General features: G+C 39.5%; 2 pseudogenes; both read right to left on the bottom strand.

The window, feature by feature from the left end:
• Positions 1-255: 255 nt before the first annotated feature.
• On the bottom strand, positions 256-2,304 carry LOC101653581 (annotated as a pseudogene).
• A 3,834-nt stretch (positions 2,305-6,138) lies between these two features.
• Positions 6,139-6,563, bottom strand: part of LOC101659027 — a 1,012-nt pseudogene continuing 587 nt past the window's right edge.

Here is a 6,563-nt window from a genome sequence, read left to right as displayed (position 1 = left end):
TTCGTAAACTTGTTTACAACATTATAGACTTTTCCATGATAATCTAGCTTTGGATCATCATATTTTTCCTGTGTTGTAATCATTTCTTTGTGTTTCTGAGCTTGTTACATCATGATCTACAGTGAAAACAAATTCATCCAAGGTCACGTCAAAATTATCAATTTTGAATGAATTGTTAGTTTCTGAATGTGTCCTTTAAAGCCAAGAATTCATTGATGTTTCTCGATCCTTCGTCCCTTTCTTAATTTTTGGCTTTTATCCTTCATGTTTATTCTGCTGTTCAATATCCATTTGCTCCTCATATTTGTGTTTCCTGTCTGTTGCTTCCTTCTCATGCTACCCTTTCAGTATGTTCCCCCTATAAACAGTCTGAAAGATTTGTCCATCTTTTCTTTTCATCTTCATTTTTTTCAAAACCATTTCAATGGAAATTAATATAGATATCATCTAATTCCATAGTTCAATTACATCAATCAGTATTGTACAATTGCTACCCATTCTGTTTCAAAACATTCTTTTCCTTCTTTAACTCCTTGACATCATCACCCTTCACCCTCCCCACCATAGCACCCCTCAGAAACCTTAATTCTACTTGGTGTCCCCTATTAGTTCATCAATCCTGGGTTTCATATACTGAAAAACATATAACAAAATTCAAGATGAACTTCAATTACCAAATACATCTGACATAAATACATCTGACATAATAACCCCAATATTAACAAACAAACAAAACATACAGAAAATGTTGGAAACCATATCAGACCTGACATGCATCAGAGGGGGATCAACTGACAAGGATTTAACCGTTCAAGAAAGGTTTCTCATTTTGATCTTCTATAATCATCTCTCCAGTGCATTCTATTTGGTAAACAGTTTCTTCCAAACCCTCTTATGGATAGAGGGAAATCACTGGAGACTTATTTCCTATGTAAATCCTACAAGTGTATCTTGTGCTCCCACTGTCATCCATAGCCTTCTGCAAACCAGATTTTCACAATTTAGGCTCTGATGCTATGTCCTCCTTTGGCTTTGGATTATATGACTTACAATCCTTCTGTCACTTATGTTGATATGTTTATTCCATGTGGACTTAGTTGACAAGTCCATTAGATGGCTGCTTGTTTGGAAACAAACCTTTAAGACCCTAGATGCTATTTTATCTGATAGCCAGGCACCATCTAAGTTCTTCACCACACTTTGCTATAGCACCCATATTTTCTGTGTTCCCTTCCTGAGGGCGAATATTGAGCAGTGCCATGATGTAAGAAGTGATTGTTTTTAAATTGAAGCTGGGATTTATTTCGAGCCCCAAATCCATTCCTGGCTGTTTTTGTTTTGTTTTGTTTTTTTAATCTGACTTTAGATCCCTTTCAAAACCTTTGTTAATTTATAGTAGAGTGTTTATCAATCACCCCTCTGGGGTATAAGGATCTTTGGTTAGCTGGCAGACAATCATGGTCTTTCCATGTCAATGCCCTATATGCTGTATTAAGATACATATTATTCTGGCAAACCTGTGACTGACATTCTCAGTTAATATTATTGTAAATTTTCCCTGACAACCAACTCCCATTGTTTGTGTAAATAACATCCATCCCACAAAAGGATCGATTCTGTACAAGTGAATAATTCAGGTATTGCGATATGGAGTTAGCCTACATTGGCCCAATATCCTTCATTCAACGTGCTTTAAAAAATTAGTATCAAGGACTAAGCAAAGACAATATTAATGAAGTTTGATATTAATTAAGATTTTTTCACATTCTTTATCATCCCCTTCTTCAGAATCAAAAGTTGATACAACCTCTCCTTTGGACAAAATTTTCCATTTTGATTCTTCTTCTTTCTTCCCTTCCTTTTTTGTCTGACTCTTCCTGGATTATCTTCTTCCTTTTGGCCCTCTTCCTCCTTTTTTCGGTTGGTTTTTAGGTTGTTTTTCTCTTGCCCTTTTTATTACTTTTCTCTTCATCTGAACCTATGTCAGTAAGAGCAAGGCTGTACTGCCATTTTGGATCTGCCTTGTAGTTTTTGAATCTTGACTTCAGTAGCTTCAGGCTATCCTCTTTTTGGACTCCTTTTTTTAGATGAATGGATGCTACTGCTGTTGTCACTTCTCTAGTCTTCTTTGTTTCTACTTGTTTTCTGCCTTTTTTTCCTCCCTCTTCTGGTATATTTCAGAGTAGTAATTGCTTTAGTCTCAACCTCCTGGCTGGCTTTATCACTAGCTGGACATTTGCATTTAAAAATATATACAGACCCATTGCTGAGATAATAGGATAGTTCCACTTGATAGAAATACATGCAGAAATAAAATGATTGTTTGGCTTTTTAAAATTCCGGCAGGTGGTTTGCCTTCGGATGATGCATCTAAGTGGGAAAATTATGTGTTTTACAGAGAAAACTCCCTTCTAGGACTGGAAGTTAAAGGGATCAGTGAACAGCTTTGTATGCTCACTCTGGTGACCACCTGGGTCCACTTATGGAATGGAGGTGGGAGAAATGCAGCAATGAAGAGATAGGCTGAGTTTGGACATGTTCAACTGGCAAACATTAACCTGGTCTTCAGAAGGTAGATAGCAGAGAGCAGAGGAATGGCTGCCTGATCAGAAGTTTAAGGAGTTGTGTGAATCCTGAGCTTAAGGGCATGACCTTTTCCATGGGGGTTAACATTGATGAGAGTATATGAAGGTTCCAGGTATTCTGAAGTGCATGGTCTGTGGGAACTCTCATGCTTGATACCTTTATCCATTTTACCTAGTTTGGATGGTTAGGACTGAGTTGACTAGAACCCACCTGAATGAAAAAAGAAAAATGTTTCCACCATGAGCTGGTATGCATTGTTGCCGTTATGATGGCTTCCTCTGGTCTGGACTGTTTATTGATGCAGATTCTCAAAGTTCCAACTATAAATGAAGATGTTTTTTCACACCAAAGTACATGCTTGTCTCCTCAAAGGACTAGATTGCTAGGGATGGAAAGTTTAGAAATGGTATATATAAAATGGGGGAGATAAAGGCATGAAGTGGCTGGTTTAAAAGCTTTCATGGGTGTGTTTAGTCTCAAAATTAGTGGGGAAAGGGAGGATCTCCGCTGAATAGTCTTCTCTTTCCTTGATGGGTCTGGGATAGAGAGGGTTGGGAAAGATATTAGGATTATACGGTTTAGGTTTTAATATAATTAATTGTCATTGTAAAAGAGTGATAGTAAGAGAATATATTACCATTGAGTTGATTCCACCTCGTAGCAACCATAATAGACATAGTAGAACTACCCCTCTGGGGTTTGGAGGCTGTGAATTTTTATGACAGCAGAAAGCATCATCTTTCTCCCATGGAATGACTGGTAGTTTCAAACTGTTAATGTTGCAGTTGGCAGCCCAGTGTATAACCCATTATGATAACACGGCTCCTTAATTGTGAAAGTAAGACAATGTTACTTTATCATGTATGAATGGAATGAGGCCTACAGGAGCCAGAGGTGGTGGATTGAAATTACTGTGTGAGGCTCTTCTATCCCTAGTATTTGTACCTCTCATCCAAAGCCTGTGTAGGAGCATGCAAATACAGGTTATGGTACTCTTACTCAGGAATTGGTCAGTCTTGCCATTTTGCTTGTTATCAGTGAACCCTCTCAGAAGCAGGGAGGAAAATCTTGTGACAATTAAAAAGAAGAACCAGCTGCCAGTGGAACAAGGTCAAGATCTCTACTTAAAGTGGTGGTGGAAGCCGGGAGAACATGAACCGGAGAAGAAGAGTTTTGTTGAGACCATGAGAAAGAACAGTGTTCTTAATAACCCACAGAATGAGGCATAGGCTAAAGGGTTAATGTGGCTGAGAGGCTAAGGACAAGAGAGACAAGGCTTCTGGAATGCCTAAGAAGAATGGCTACAATGGGAGTGGGGGTGGGGTGGAAGAGCTGCATCCTTAATTATTTCTGATCTTAATTTGTGGTAATCTGTTAACTTCCCTAATAAACTCCCATCTTCATGAGCAGTGCCTATGAGTTCTGTGTGGCATTTGCAATGGCTTATCAAACATGTGAAGGACACTTGTTTTCAGAGTAAGATAAAGGAAGTTGGAGGGTGGAGGTATGCCGGACCTCTGACTTGTGGCAGTTGAGCTTGGGCTGGTGTGGCATTGGATTCTCATTCCCCATGTAGAGCTGGAGGAGGTCAGTTGTGGCCCCCACATAATTTCATCAGGGCCTAAGACAGCAAAGTATACTGAGGGGTATCAATCTAAGAACCTAAAAAGTTGATGGCCTCTTGTGGCACATAGGGCCCTGTCTGACCTCTTCTGGATTCCCTCTTGCCATGAGGCAGAGCCCAGACATGCATCCAACCACCCTCCATCCTTCTTTATTCTAACACCAACCATTCCTCCCACAATAGTCTAGTTTTTTGCTCTGTTTGATCATGCATGGCAATGGCCACACGAAAGTCAGTTATGGAATTTTTAGGGAAGTGAACAAGTTACCACAAGTCAGAGTCATTAAAACGTAAGGATACAATCAGTGGTCCACAGGCAGCCCTCCTCAGCCAGCAGCCAAGTCTCTCTCTGGTCTGTGGTCCTCAGGCTCTCAGCCATGTGGGCCTAAGGAAGCCAACCCAATGCGCTGCCTCACAGTTTCATCGTCTTCGCACTGCTCCTCTATTCTATCTCATGGTCTCCTTGCCTCAGTCTCTCACACCTCAGGTCTTAGCCTCAGCCACTTCAGGCAAAGATCTCCAACATGCTCTTCTTCCAGTGGTCCAAGGTTTCCCCTCTCTCTTCCTGCCAAGATAGTTCATTCTTATAACCATAGGAGCAGCAACTAAAATTGATCAATCCCTTTACTTAATGTTACACATTTCTTATTTGCATAGCCCAACCCAGTCATATTGTGGGAATTATAGAAATATGGATAAAAGAACTGTATTAAGAAATTTCCATCATGAGATAAGACATCTCCTCACTGGCCCACAGTGCTATGGGGGACAACACTAGAGAAACAGTGTGTGAATCCAGTCTGACCCTCCCCACAATGGGCCAAATCACTATGGGAAAACAACAGAGCAACAAGGGGAGTAAAGTCACGGAGTCTCTGAGGAATCCTGAAAATAGTATTCTGACTCGGGGTGCAGTACAGTTCATCAGACCTGGTTGGAAGAGATTCATAAAAGTCACCAGATTGACCTGGAACTTTTTATAGGCTGTTTTTTTTTCACTTTTTCAAAATTATATTTATTTTTTTAATATGTCTATCTAATAGGCTGGATAAATGATTCCAAGGATAAATCAACAGGACTGATGCTTTGGGTGGAAGGGGGAATGGGAGAGGAGGAAATGAGGAAAGGGAATGAGGAGCCAACAAACTCAGGAAGGAACAAGGGAACAACAAGGAATCTAAAATCAACAGCGAGGAGGCTGTGGAATTATTGGTGGGCTACTCACCTTCCTTGACACAGTCGCTGAAGACAAAATGGGTGCATAAGCAAATGTGGTGAAGAAAGCTGATTGTGCCTGTCTATTAAAAGGTATACCATCTGAGGTCTTAAAGGCCTGAAGTTAAACAAACAGCCATCTAGCAGGGAAGCAATAAAGCCAACATGGAAGAAGCATACCAGCCTGTGTGAATAAAAATGAAATTTCATACCACCACACTTATTAATTCAAATTGAATGATTATTAAAACCTCAGATTCATACACATCAATGTAAAAGATGGAAATAAGCAGTAGAAAGGCAGTTTGTGGCATAGTGATTATGAGTTGGGCTGCAATATGAAAGATCTGCAGTTCGAAGCCACCACGTGCTCAGCGGCCAGTTTTTTTTTTTACTTTATTAAAATACTGAGTTCTATTTCACATGTATATTTTTTTCTCCCCACCATTTCCATCTGTCTGACCACTGCTACTACTATATCCTGTCATAGCATTCCATAATACTTATAAGTAAACAAAAGGTGGAGTACCATCTTTAAAAGCTAAACAAGCATTTTGGACAACATATTCTTGGCAAAGAAACATGGACAACATATATCAGACATGGTAGGGAAAGTTCTCATTCTGCATTATAAAAAAAAGGGTAGGCTGATAGCAACAGTTACAGAAATGAAATAAGACAGAAAATTTTAGCAAACTGTTTAAACTATTTTCTTAAAGAGACTTCTTCCACTTCCACAGATCTTGAATAGCTTCCTAGTCAGTCATCCGGAAGCAATTCTTCACATAATTGGTGATTTGGGTTTCCCCTTTCAGAAGAGTGCTTGCATTTTTGCTTTATACTTGTTTGCATTTTTGCTTTGATGTCGTCTATAGGACTAGGTCCTCCTGTTGTTTGAGAAGTTCCCCCCCCCCCCTGTTTTTGTTGTTGTTTTAAGGATTCTTGACTCTTGGATCTTGGTGTTTATGGCTTTGGGTCTTTTCCATTCTGGTTAGTTTTTTGTTTATTTGTGACCAGAATATCCCATATAGATTTCTTCACTGGAACTTTTTCTTCAGTTTCTTCTTCTTCTTCTTCTTCTTCTTCTTCTTCTTCTTCTTCTTCTTCTTCTTCTTCTTCTTCTTCTTCTTCTCCTCCT

The sequence above is a fragment of the Echinops telfairi genome, unplaced genomic scaffold (assembly GCF_000313985.2).
Source record: "Echinops telfairi isolate 266 unplaced genomic scaffold, ASM31398v2 ScPeMD7_44;HRSCAF=162, whole genome shotgun sequence".
Taxonomy (NCBI): domain Eukaryota; kingdom Metazoa; phylum Chordata; class Mammalia; order Afrosoricida; family Tenrecidae; genus Echinops; species Echinops telfairi.
This window is presented reverse-complemented; position numbering and strand designations above follow the sequence as displayed.